Source organism: Pipistrellus hanaki (genome assembly GCF_964339955.1).
Source record: "Pipistrellus hanaki genome assembly, chromosome: 8".
NCBI classification, from domain to species: Eukaryota; Metazoa; Chordata; class Mammalia; order Chiroptera; family Vespertilionidae; genus Pipistrellus; species Pipistrellus hanaki.
Window position 1 is genome coordinate 43,970,277 of NC_140510.1, and position 14,755 is coordinate 43,985,031.

Genomic DNA, 14,755 nt, shown 5'->3' on the forward strand with positions numbered 1-14,755 from the left:
CTTGAGGGTCATTGGAAGGAGACAACAGCAGTGCTAACTTAACAGGATCCTGGAGTTCATAGCCCTAGCAGGCTCTCCCTCGCTACAAAATATATGCAGCTATAAAACCTCAGCTACAAAATATATGCAGATATGAAAATAAATGCAGAAAAAGACATTCTGATTTTTTTTTTTTTTTTTTGCCATTAAAAAAACACACACAAACAAACAAAAACATTAGGCCCAGCTGGCTTGGCTCAGTGGTTGAGCATCAACCTATGAACCATAGGTCACAGTTCAATTCTTGGTCAGGGCAAATGCCTGGGTTGTGGGCTCAATCCTCATGAGGGGCACACAGGAGGCAGCTAATCAATGATTCTCTTTCTTTGATGTTTCTAACTCCTTCTCCCTCTCTAAAATCAATAAAAATTAAAAAATAAAAACATCAGAAGGCTTCTATTTAAATACAGAAACTAGCCTTTACATTTTCCTAAGGTTCTAACAGGGATGATTTCTGCTGATTTATCAGAAGAAAACTCATTCAGAATGCCCTAGAGCACAGGGAGGACTAGTAGCCATGCCTGTTATAATTTGATGTCCATATTTTGGTTCTTTTGTGCTTCTACTGTCCCTCTGTGAAGTAATGGGGTGGGGGAGAGGGATGAGTAGAGGGCATTGCTGAGGGATCCCATAACAGTTTCGCAATCATAGAAATTCTCTTGCCCTAGACCTGCACATTTCTTGTGTTTTTTATCTGTTAACCATAAATTACACAGCAAAATTACCAAAGCTACTGGTTTTCCAAGGGAAATGAGAAGGGAAAAAAATATTTTAAACCCTCACTGAAGGATATTTTTTCATTTATTTTTAGGGAGAATGAAAGAGAGAGGAAAACATTGATGTGAAAGAAACACATTGATTGGTTGCCTTCTGCACAAGCTCTGACCAGGGCCCTGGCTGGGGAGGAGCCTGCAACCAAGGTACGTGCCCTTGACCAGCATCGAACCCAGGACCCTTTGGTCCGAGACCAATTCTCTATATACTAAGCCAAACTGGCTAGAGCAGAAATGAGAGTTGGTTTTTTTTATTGAAAACTCATAGTTCCATATCAAACCTCTGCTACAATAATCACATCTTCATGTCATTGTTTAGCAATGCATGGACTGCTAAACATTAATATTTTGGCAACATATTGTTAATGAATAATTTTCCAAAAAAGATAATATTATGACTATCCTACAGATATAAAAATAAATACATGTTAAAGATTTTCTTTAACTCAATGAGAATACTGAGGACATGTTACAACCAATTCAAAGGAGAAATTTTAAAGAGACAAATTAGCCCTGGCTTGTGTAGCTCAGTTGATTGAGTGTCAGCAGTTCAATTCCAGGTCTGGGCACATGCTCAGTTTGCAGGCTCAACCCAGATCAGGATGCCTTCAGGAGGCAACCAATCAATGCTTCTCTTTCACGTGAATGCTTCTCCCTCTCACTCCCTCCCTCTCCCTTCCCCTTTCTCTAAAATAAAATTTTAAAAACGACCTGTCTTATCTAGAGTGTCCCTTAGATAGTGCAGAGTTTTTCACTGAAGCACAAAGTGTTTTATATTAATACTAAGCTAGATTAAAAAATTAATAGATAGATAAACTATTGTCCAAGTAAATAGTCTGAAAGAATTACACAAATTATCAAAGATCTTCCAAGGAGTTTGGCCAATAAGACTTTCCTGGTTTCGTACAATTAAAATGCCACTACATGTTCAACAATAGAAGTAAATACTACAATGTGTCTAATGGTAAATATAGACTTCTACCTCTATCTTGCTATCTTGCTACCTGTTTTCTGACTCCTCGAGGGGTCAAAACAAGAGGAGGAAAAGGGAGGTGGGGGGAGAAGTAGAGAGAGGAAAAGGAAACTTATTCATCAGAACTGTCATAAAATGGTCCTTGCCCTCTGGTCTGACAGATGTGTAAAGCCAGCTCTGTAATTTGTGGTCTCTTTTATGATCCCTTCAGAAATCCTTACTGAGAACATTCAATGTAGTTTCCAGTCCTAGTGGATGCATTTTCCTCTAGATAGCTATTCCACCTCAGCATTGCATAGTCATGTTCAATCTTGGATTCCCAACACCCAGTCCAGGCTTGGACAAGATTAAAAAGAGCCCCAGGCCTATTCTTTTTCCCAATGATCACATCTGATCTAGGAAATTCCCATGTATCCTTTGCTCCCACCTTGGGTCAGCTGGATCATCCACATTCCTGCCTTTTATACTTTTCAGTCAGAAGTCAGACATTAGTCTACATTGCCTCTCTCTGCCCCCCAATGGCACTAGACATGTATCAAGATTTCCGAGGAACCCTTCTCACTAGGCTTGAAATGAGAGAAAAGTAGGCAGAGAGAGCTCTCAGCAGAGTTGTCTTCAAAGACATCCTCTACTTAATCTGAGAGGGCAGGGTGGGGCGAGGCTAACTCCTGACTCCATTTTGTACTGAGGGGCAGGGCGGAGCTATCCTCCATTTTGTAACTGGACCCTAGCCCTCACCCAACCAATCAGGGTCAGCCAAAGCAGTGACATCACCACCCTTATAAAACCCCTTGACCTGTCGAAGTTTGCTCTCTCTTCCGCCATGCTGTAGGCGTGAGTGGGACAGAGCCCATGCTAGCATGGAAGAAGCTCTTTTGTTTATTGCATTGGACTCGGCTCCCTGGTGGTCCTTGGGGATCACGAGGTCTGGGCATAACAAATCCTTTCTTCCCATTTCCAACCCTGTCATTTAGAACTTTGATATAAAAAAGGTTTAGAAACTTCACTCAAAATCTTACAAATCCAACTGTGTGATCTCACATTCCACTCTGCCACCTGGTATTTGTCATCTTAAACTTCCACTTATAGATTCTCTTATAAGGGTTTTCTACTATGAAAGTAAACAAGGATTCATGAAGAAGGTAGGTTCAGTTATTTCTAGAGAAAAAAAATTAAAGTTAAATTTTAACACATCTAAGTTATGGCTGAATGTTGGTTGTCCCAGCTTGTTTCTTCTTTATCCTCAGTATAATACATGCATGAAATAGGAGAGAGTCCTGGAAAATAGAGATCTCCAAAGAACTCAGTGGAAACAGAAAGAAACTCCGTGGCTAGGAAAAGAAAAGCAATGGAGCAAAGGGCTAAACAAGTTGGCAACCACCTGCAAAAAGATCAGGGTTCCTCTCCTCCATCAATAGCAAAAGAGGTTGCATACCTAACTTTTAATATTGAGAGATGTTTGGAGACTAACTTGATGGCTAATTCTTGGTATCTTCAATGGAAGCAAGAGGTAAACATATTCACAGTAAAGCAAAACAAAACAACACAAAAAAGGTGGCAGAATCAGGAGCAACAGTGTAAGTGATGATTCAACTGGAGTGAACTTAAAAGAAAATCTGACTTTCAAGATGTGCTGCTTGCTGGACATCTCAGGAAATGCTGGGTGACTGAGCACAGACAGTGCACTCAAAGGCTTACATACCCACCTACAAAAAGAATTAATGTTGTTTGGAAATTAGGCAAATGAGTTGTACAGCTTGGAGTCACACACATTCTGTGTGAAGTCAGCCCGTCTAATGTTTTTTTTGTTTTGTTTTTTTGTTTTTTAAGTATATTTTATTGATTTTTTTTTTACAGAGAGGAGGAGAGAGGGATAGAGAGCTAGAAACGTCGATGAGAGAGAAACATCGACCAGCTGCCTCTTGCACACCCGCTACCGGGGATGTGCCTGCAACCAATGTACATGCCCTTGACCGGAATCGAACCTGGGACCTTTCAGTCCGCAGACCGACGCTCTACCACTGAGCCAAACCGGTTTCGGTGAGCCCGTCTAATGTTTGATATGGCTCTACTTACTAATCTTCTTAGTATAACTTTATGTCAGTATGACAAACTCTGTGTTTCATATGTCACCAAGAAAGCTAGAAAAGGGAAGCTATGCCTCCCATATTCCGTGAAAGCTGGAGGGACTCATAAAAGACGGTGCAGAATAAGAACATTCGTATTTTAGTTCTTTTGCATCCTTGTAGCTGTCTGTTAAAATAATAGAGATGAAGGAGAATTCCCGGGGAGAGTAGAGGGGAGGGAGTATCAGAGTAATTAAGGACTGTCCCATGAGGACAAATATTACACAGAGAAATTGGGTATAGGCATGGGAAAGTAGGAGTTACAGGCTTGGGAAGTAGGAATTATAAGCATGAGGAACCAAGAGGCTGGGTGGGACTCCGTTGTTTGGTCAACAAGGTGTTAATCTCCTCATTCCAAGATGGACTCCCAGGCCCACAATTAACTCCCAGGTCCTGAGGGCATACAATTCCTAGCCAGGTCAGAATGTCCTTTCTTTAACCAACACGAGGCAATCATGGTTAACAGCATGATCAATATTTCCCACAACCATAGCCAGTCCCCGATATTCCTTTCCTGCCCCTAACACCAGCTCACCTTTCCTTCCCTAGAACCTGATAAATCTACTCCCTCCTTCTATTTTAGTTACTATTGTCATGTTTTCAAATTATTTCAAAACTTACCAGCTTAAAAAATAAGATAAAGAACATAGAAAAATAAAATTTTTGCCGAATCCGGTTTGGCTCAGTGGATAGAGCATTGGCCTGCGGACTGAAAGGTCCCAGATTCAATTCCAGTCAAGGGCATGTATCTTGGTTTCGGGCACAAGGGTTATCAGGCTGATTTGAAGTAATGTATCCCAAGGGAAGAGATTCATATCGCATAGATGCATTCTCATTTATAAGGCTAGTGTAGAGGTCACTGATATATAGCAGAATGTGAATGCCATTAGAGGATTCAGAGTTCTTTGGAATTAAAAGACTAAAATCACATAGGTTAGAGGAATCATGAAAGACCTCATAGGAGAAGTGGCTACACAAAGACTTCCAGCCAACCGTTTAGGACTCCACCTTTAAATGTAAATGAATGCTCAAAATTTATCAGATATTTCTTGAAGACTACAACATGGAAGAGAGGGACCAAAACAAGCAAAGGATATGGAAAGAAAGGGAGAAAGAAAAATAAAAAAATTGCCAAGCCAAAACCGGTTTGGATAGAGCATAAGCCTGTGGACTGAAAGGTCCCAGGTTCGATTCTGGTCAAGGGCATATACCTTGGTTGCGGGCACATCCCCAGTGGGGGGTGTGCAGGAGGCAGCTGATGGATGTTTCTGACTCTCCTCTTCCTCTCCCTTCTTCTCTGTAAGAAATCAATAAAATATATTTTTGTTAAAGTCCTAACTACTAGGAATAACATGAAAGTCCTTTAAATCTTCAGAAGAGAGAATTTTAAAAATCACATACAAATGAACAGAAATGAGAATGGCCTTAAATATCTCATGAATGACCCTAGAATAAAGATAAAAGATCAGAAGTCTTCAAAATTGTTAAAGACAATGACTTTTTAAAAAAAAATGTATTTTATTGATTTTTTTACAGAGAGAAAGGGAGAGAGAGTAGAGAGTTAGAAACGTCGATGAGAGTCATCAATCAGCTGCCTCTTGCACGCCCCCTACTGGGGATGTGCCCGCAACCAAGTTACATGCCCTTGATGGGAATCGAACCCTGGACCTTTCAACCCGCAGACTGACGCTCTATCCACTGAGCCAAACCGGTCTCGGCAAAGACAATGACTTTTAACCTATCATTTTATACCTGGTCAAGCTTTAGGGTAGACTAAGAGCTTTTGCAGACACACAATGCAGGACTTTGGATGCCCTGAAGTGCTGGTCAACTTCAGACTGCAGAGCTATTCTATACAGTGATTTTTCCCACACACACACACAATAGTGTGGGTTTGCTGTGAGTTTTTTTTTTGTTGTTGTTTGTTTTGTTTTTTTATGATTTTAGAGAGAAAGAGAGAGAGAGGGAGAGAGAGAGAGGGAGATATTGATTTGTTGTTGTACTTATTCATGTATTCATTGGTTGATTTTTATATATGCCCTGACAGGGGATCGAATTCTCAACCTTGGCATATCCAGATGATGCTCTAACCAACTGAGGTACCTGGCTAGGGCCCATACAGTAATTTTTAAAACTTTCAGTTGGCCAAAACCAGTTTGGCTCAGTGAATAGAGCATTGGCCTTCGGACTGAGGGTTCCCAGGTTCTATTCCGGTCAAGGGCAGGTACCTTGGTTGCGGGCACATCCCCAGTGGGGGGTGTGCAGGAGGCAGCTGATCAATGTTTCTAGCTCTCTAGCTCTCTCCCTTCCTCTCTGTAAAAAATCAATAAAAAATATATATATTTTTTAAAACTTTTAGTTGGTTGTTGTCAATATTTAAGTTTTGGGAGGTTTCTAAAAACCAACAAATAAACACTGAATTTCCTGCTTCTTTTGAAAACAGAAAATCTTGCCAAACTGGCCCTGCATTCCTGCATAGAATATGCTGAGGGTGAGTAGTGACCACCTCTTTAAGATGGGACTTTGTTGCCCCACCAGTGGGGCTCAATGGTTGAGCCTCAACCTATGAACCAAGCAGTCATGGTTCGAGTAGGTTCGATTCCCAGTCAGGGCACATCCCCAAGTTGTGGGCTTGATCCCCAGTAGAGGGTGTGCAGGAGGCAGCCAATTGATAATTTTCTCTCATCATTGATGTTTCCATCTCTCTCTCTCCCTCTCTCTTCTTCCTTAAAGTCAATAAAAATATATTAAAAAAAAAAAAAAAGATGGAGCTGTGTTCTTCATCTCTCATCATCAAACATCATCATGCCCTGAGGCATCTGAGTTTATGACCTCTGCTTTTAAGATTTCTACAAAATAAGGGAAGGAAAGAAGAAAGGGAGGAAGGGAGGGAAGAAGGGAGGGAGGAAAACCAAATTAACCTAGCATGTGTCAGACTTCCTATCTTCCATGTGTCACCTGCTGGCCAAGAATCTCAATAGCTGAATTCTCATAGCTGCACCATCTCCCACTCTGATCTTAGTTTTTTGTTCTTGGTCATGTTCTAACCTAAGGTTGAGTGGAGAAAAAAGAGGTAGGTATTCCTTTTTAATAAAGACTTTCAATTTTCCCTCTCAGAACTCAAAACAAGTGAGAGGCAGCAGTCAAGATTTTTAAAAAAAAATAATTCCTTTGCCTCTGTGTCTGAAACTGAAAAGTTAAAAACTCAAGAGAGATACATGCAAGAGCTCAGTCTTTGCTGTGATGTGCCCCTTGGTGACCCACATGGGCTGTGGGTTCCCATTGTTAAAGTAAATGTGACCTTTCTTATACAAGAGGACTGTGGTTTTGATCAATTGAAAGGACCTTGTCGGCAGCCAGCGATCAGCATAAAAGGTGAAAAGGTGAGCAATAAATATGCCAGTGCGTTAACACAATTAGTTTATAAAAAAGTCACGGAGACAGAATGGAACATTGGGGGTTTACAAAAGCAGCTGACATGTTCTGTGCCTTAGAGATGAATTTACGGGTAATTAACTGTCCAGAACCATTCTAAGTCCTGTACACTGAAAAACATGAGCTAAGACAAAGAGTGATGGATTTTAGTGGGAAAATGCTGTATTGTGAAGTGGGAGGAAAAAAGGACAGTATAAGGCAATTAATTATTTTAAAATGGAACTCTCACAGCTTACATGTGGAATCAGTATTTTTTAAGAGACCAGGTTTTGTTGCTTATTATTCCTATTGCTGTTATTTGTATTGAAAATCTGGATCCTAGATTCTATCAAGTAGCTGATATCAAGCTCTAAAAAAATAAACTGGTTTAAACATAGAGTGAATTAACACTTTGAAAAGAAACTCGAGATAAATCAGAGCAAGTTTCACAGATTAACCTCCTGTGGGGAAGACGGGGTCCTAATAGGATGTCAACATTGGTAGATCCGGGATAGATCATTGATGTAAGTTAGGGATTTCATAAAATCATGTAACAAAGTCTTTCATTATGGCCTGGTAGGCAAAATAGAGAACTAATGTGGTAGTACAATAAAACTGACAACTTTATGACAGGGATTGTCACTGATTTGTTCACTGCTATATCTTCTTTATGCATCACAGAGCCTGACCCAGGGTCATTTGTTCTGGGTTAGTAAAATTAAGTTCATTCACTGATGATTGAAGAGCACTAACCAAAGTGCATTGTTTTCTGGATCTTTGTCAACAAATTTTATCCTATTTGCTTCCACACTCCAAGGCATTAGGAAGTACCTGGCATATAGTAGGCACTTAATAAAGTGGATAAATTAATGAATAAACGTATAGATCTTTTATAACGTTCTTCCCAAGTTCTTTTCTTAGTCTTAACCTAGTCAATGTTTTAATCAAAGACTTGGCTGAAAATGTATTAAGACAAGAATTTATTAGTTATTACAATTGTACACATTAAAACAATGAGTAGATGAAAAATGATGAATCAAAGGGATCATTGTCAATACCGATATGACACAATTACAGCCTGCACCAAACTGGGTACTCGAAGTTCATGATATAATGTCTACTTGTTCTATTGATTACCGAGAAGAAGGGTGAACCCTCCAACAATAGTTATAGATTTGTTTGTGTTCCTTCCAGTTTTACCATTGTTTGCTTCATGTATTTTAAAACTTTGGTAGGCATTACCCATTTACATTTGTTACATATTCTGGGTGAAGGGACCCTCTTTAACTTTTATTCTGGATCCTTTTATTTTTTTTTTAAATATATTTTTTTATTGAGTTCAGAGAGAAAGGGAGAGGAAGAGATAGAAATACTAATGACGAGAGAAAATCGTTGATCAGCTGCCTCCTTCACATCCCTTACTAGGGATCAAGCCTACAGCCCAGGCATGTGCCCTGACCTCCTGGTTCATAGGTTGATGCTCAACACTGAACCACTCTGGCCAGGCTAGACTCTTTTCCTTTATGTAATGTCTTCCCTCTCTGTCAGAATGGATAAAAAACAAGATCCAACTATAGTCTGTCTATAGTACACTCACTTCAAATATAAGCTATAGATATGTTAAAAGTAAAATCATGGAAAAAGATAAACCATGAAAATACTAATTTTAAAAAGAAAGGGTTGCCTGGCCAGCGTGTCTCAATGGTTGAGCTTTGACCTATGAACCAGTCTGTCATGGTCTGGTCAGGGCACATGTCCAGGTTGCAGGCTCAATCCCCAGTAGGGGGCGTGCAGGAGGCAGCCAATCGATGATTCTCTCTCATCATTGATGTTTCTTTCTCTCTTTCCCTCTCCCTTTCTCTCTCTAAAAAATCAATTGATAAATAAAAAACAAAAAACGGGGGAAAAAAGTAAACTAAAAGCACACACAAGGAAGGAATAATTAAAAATAAAAGCAAATATCAATGATATTAAAACTAATCAAACCAAAAAGAGGGAGGGGGAGAGGTAGAAGCACTCACTAGAGAAAATAAAACCAAAAACTAGTTCTTTGAAAAGATTAATAAAACTGAAAACCCATTAGCAGGATCAATAAAAGGAAAAAGGGAAAAAACACGCAATTACCAATATCCTTTTGGATCTGCTCTGGGTTCTGCCTGCACAAAACCCTCATCTCTGTGACTTCCTGGAGAACCACTGGCTGGATGGGGAGGTGAAACTCATCAAGAAGATGGACAACTACCTAATTCACCTCCACAGGCTGCCTGGCCCCCAGGCTGGGCTGGACAAGTATCTCTTGGAAAGGTTCACCCTCAAGCAGAACTAGGAGCTTTGGGAGCCCAGGGGTTTTTAAGGGGCCCTTCTGCATTCCCCTGGTGTCTGGGTTTTGCCTGGCTCTCTCCCTGAAACCACTAGCCACTCTTTTAACCACCATGAAGCCCATCTCCATGCATTGAACCAAATGAAACAATAAAGCTTTTTTCAGGAAAAGAAAAAGAACTAAAATAGCCACAACGACTTTGAAAAAGAATTATCAAGTTGGAGGGATCACACCACTCTATTTTAAGATTTACTACAAAGTTACAATAATCTAGAAGGAGTATTATTGGCCAAGGAAAAGAACAGAATAGAGTCCAAAAATAAAAATTACGCATTTATTGACTTTGACAAAATGCAAAAGAATTTCTTGGGAGAAAGAATAGTTGTAATTTTATGTTTGTTTGTTTGTTTGTTCAACAAATGACGCAAAACAAAAAACAAAAACCCTCCAACCCATATGTTGAACTATGTTACAAGATGAACTCAAAATGGGTTGTAGATCTAAATGTAAAGCATAAAACTAAGCAATGCCCCCCAAAATATATATATAAAGAGATGTGTGGTCTGAAGTTAGGCAGACTTCTTGGACATGACACTAAAAACTCAATCTATAAAAGAAAAAAATTGATTAGACTTCATACAATTAAAATACTTTAGATGTCTAGTGTCCTCTTTGAGACATTGATAAAAATTAACACTAGAGGAAGGAGACGGGGCTAGTTAAGGAATGGTGAAAAGAATTGAGTTATTTAGCTGGAGAAGAGAGAAATAACACGGTAACTTTCTTAGTGTATATGAAAATTTGGCCAATAGTTTATTAAGTCTTATCTGTATTACTGCTGAGGAAAGAATTGGGTTCCCTGAAAAGTAATCGCAAAAAGGCAGACCTCAAATTGTTATAGAGTGTTATGATCATCCAAACTGGGAATAAATAGAATGACCTACCTAGATAAGCAGTGAGTTTCCCATCACTGGAAATTATTGAAAAATTTCAAACAGATGTTAAAAACCCATCTATCACAGTTATTGCCAAAGGGATTACTTCACTGAGTAGGAGATTGATCTCTTTAACCTCTAAGGTCTCTTCCAACGCCACCTCCTATATTCTAAATTATAAAGGATGTTGTAAATCACACTCACCCTATGTGTGTCTTCAACTTCCTGCAACTCATTAGGTTGTACATTACACATAAAACCTACAAAATCCTCAAAGACTCCTCCTAACATTGACTGTCCCAAAACAGCATTCTAGGCTGTTTTAAAGATTTCCAACCAGCAACAAGGGAGATGTGCAGAACATGTGAAAAAATTAAAACTGTGCAGAGAACAGATAATTAACTTCTAACAAGAATGTATATGGAACTTTTGACTCTGATCTATGTGTGATGAGTTAGTATATCATCTTAAAAAATAGACTAATACAAAGTTTGAGACAGTTTGACTTCCCTGATTTGGTCTTTGCTCTAGTCTAGACAAGGTAACTGGGAAGTTCCATCTCTTAGAAATTATCAAAAGCAAAAAGAAACACGCCTATGAATTCCTATCCTTTTCAATTCTTTGACTCTTCTTTCTTATATTTATTCTCTAGTTTTCTAAAGTCTTGCTACAAATAAGGAACAACAGTGCCTAGTTAAGGTCACAGTGGGCAGGATCAGGGCAGGGAACAACTTAGCAGTCATGAAGCAGACAAGGATTGGGACAAGGAGCAGGCTATGGAGATTAATTCTGTCTGGCAGGATGTGAATTAAAGCAACTGATCAGTGTTGGTATGGGCAAGACTTAAAGCAATAGATCAGGGCCCTGGCTGGGTAGCTTAGTTGGTTAAAGCATTGTCCCAATATGCCAGGGTTGCAGGTTACATCCCCGCCCGTCAGGACACATACAAGAATCAACCAATGAATGCATAAATAAGTGGAACAACAAATTGATGTTTCTCTCTCTCTCTCTCTTTCTCTCTCTCTCTCTCTCTCTCTCTCTCTCTCTCTCTCTCACACACACACACACACACACACACACACACACACACAAAATCAATAAATAAAGCTTTTAAAAATAATAAATAATAAAAGAAAGCAGTAGATCAGGCATGGATTGGACAGGACTTCAATCAGAGGTCATGTGACATCCCAACGAATCCAAGAGACCAAGCTGCAATACCAAAAGCCACGGCTGTAATGGTGCCTTTCCACATCAGTCCGCAGGCCTCGTCTCCTTGGTGGAACTCTGGTTCCATGTTATTTACATCAACTGCCACTCTACTCTTTTCTTAGCTCTCTAGAAGGTACAGTGATTCCCTTTACAAGCCCGTTAGAGAAAGAAAAAGTCTGTTTAGCAAACAAAAATAATCAATGGTATTAAAAGACAAGTCACTCAATGGGGCAGGTACTCACTGGAAGGAAGTGAGTTTCTGGGATACAGGTAATACTTCTTGATCAGGGTACATTCAGATTGAAAATTCTAGTTGTATACTTATGATTTGCACATTTTTCTATGTTTATTGTAATATTTCAATAAAAATGTTCTAAAGATATGGCAAAAGCCCCAGGCAACGGCTTCTCAGAGCCATTCTGGCTAGTGGGCAGTCATCAGAGCAATCACTAAGCCTCAGCCATGGACTCTCAGCCCTCTTTCTTTCCTAGTGTATGTGCTTGCACACTCACTCACTCTCACTTGTAGATGTGCACACACCCAAACACAAACAAGATATGTTCAGAGGCAAGAGAGGCCAAAAAGCACACTCCAGATGAGTGTATCCGCCTTCTCTGATCCAGATGTGGCTACAGAGCTTGGCTGATATCATCTTATGGACCAGGATTTGACATTCTACACCTCAGTGTTGGAAAGGGGGCCCTCCTTCTTGGTAGAAATCAAAGCCCCCTGAGGTTGAAGAAACAGGATAACTTTAAACATCAGCCAACTAATTGTATCAAAATGAAAAAAAAAAATTAAAATATTAGCAAATATTAATGGGATCAGTTGGATATTTTTCTCTAATTTTTCTGTTTTCCATGGTGATTGTATATATATCATCTTATAATTAAGAAAAATATAAATTCTATAAATAAAATTTGTATAAATTATCATTATTAAATTTATAAGCATATCTTTTCTCAGTGGATTCTCAACATTTTAAATACAAATCCTTTTTCAGACATGATTTTTGCAGATATTTTCTCAGTCTGTGGCTTGTCTTTTTCTCTTAATGGTCTCTTTTACATAGCAGGAGCTTTTAACTTCAATAAAGTTTAACTTATCACTTTTTTTCTTTCATGGATAGCACTTTTAGTTGTATCTAAAAACTCATCTCCATTACTCAATTCTTATAACAATTCTCTGATGTCAGTATTTCCATTTCTTAGATGAGGAAACTGAGACCCAAAGGTCATCTAACTTGACTAAGCTCAGATGGGCAGAAGTAATGGATTTGGACTTACTGATATTCCAGTGTTCTCTCCACTGTGCAATGTTACAATGCTACCTAACTGTATTCGTCTTGCCTTTTGGCTTTGTTTACCTTTATTTCTTTTTTTTACTTAAGTCATTTAAAGTTTTTTTTATCCTAAGGTAAATGTGGTTTGCCAGAAGAAATAGCAACTTCCAGAGAAAAAGAGATTGATGAAGCTAGTCCAAAATATATCATAGTGGCCTTGTTAGAAACATACAGTTAGGTAGCAATGTCAAGTGTCATGGGAGCATGGAACCCATGTGAGCATATTACAAAAGCTAAGGGCCCATTTTCCTAAAGACAGACACACACACACACACACACACACACACACACACACACACACATTTTGCATACAATTTTAGGGGTTTGGATGCCATAGCTTCTCTATGACATTAGTACATGCAGAATTAATTTAGTGCCTGGTCATGTGGAGGAAATATAAAATAATATAAAGAAATAATATCTATAAAAGTACTGGCATAGTTCCAGTGCATAGTAGGTACTCAGTAAATTCTTATTTAATCGGATCTGATTAATGATTAATAGTACTTTTTGCCTTCAAATAGGGAATCCACACCCACCATTCAATGTAGTCTAGTACAAGAATTTGCCACCAGATGTCACTATTGTTCTAGAGAAACGCTTACATAGACTCCACCCATTCCAATTTCACCCCACCCTCCATTAATACCTATGTGTCAAGGTCGTGGGTTTGATCCCTGATCAGGGCATAAACAAGAATCAATCAACGAATGCATAAATAAGTGGAACAACAAATAGATGTCTCACTCTCCCTCTCTTTCTCTTTCTCTTCCTCTCTTTTCCTCTCTCTCAAAAATAAAATTTTTTAAAACATTAAAAGGGGGGCAAATGAAAGATAAAAATGAGTCACTGGGATATAACAGTTCTGACATCCATTTGGGCTAATGTTGGATTTGACCCTTCATGGATCAGAAAAACAGATAGGCCCTGCGGGCATGCTCATTGGTTGAATGGCAATCTATGAACCAGGAGGTCACAGTTCGATTCCTGCAAAAGCATGTTCCCAGGTTGCGGGTTCAATCGCCCCTGTGGGGCAGCCAATCGGTGATTCTCTCCCATCACTGATGTTTCTCTCTCTCTCTCCCTCTCCCTTCCTCTCTGAAATCGATGGAAATATTTTTTAATTAAAATTTTGTTTTTTAAAAATATTTTTAAAAAGCAAGTGAGCAAGATAGGAGAGAGAAACCTAGGGTGGGAAAATAGGCTCATGTACCATTCTTTGGAATTCATGTAAAAGGAATATGCATAATTAAATGTCTAAACTCAAAAAAAAAAAGGAAAAGAAAAACTATGAATTGAGGGAAGAAAAACACATTGATTTATTTAAAAAGTATTTATTAAGTGCCTGCATTGGGCTAGGGGTAGGCAATGTTCAAAGATCAGGCCCGGTCCTCAGGATGCTCACATAGAATGGAGGAAGGATCGTGACCCCTCAGTGGATATTTGAGCTGAGACTTAGGCGACAAAGGGCGGGCCACGCTGAGATCTGAGGAAACAGAGGGGCCCTCCAAAGGCTGGAGGGTGGGCAAAAGGAGAGAAAGTGGCATGAGGTCCAAGAGGTTGGGAGGGCCAGATCCCAGAGGGGCCAGGAAGGGAATTTAGAGTTTAAGTCTAAATTTTT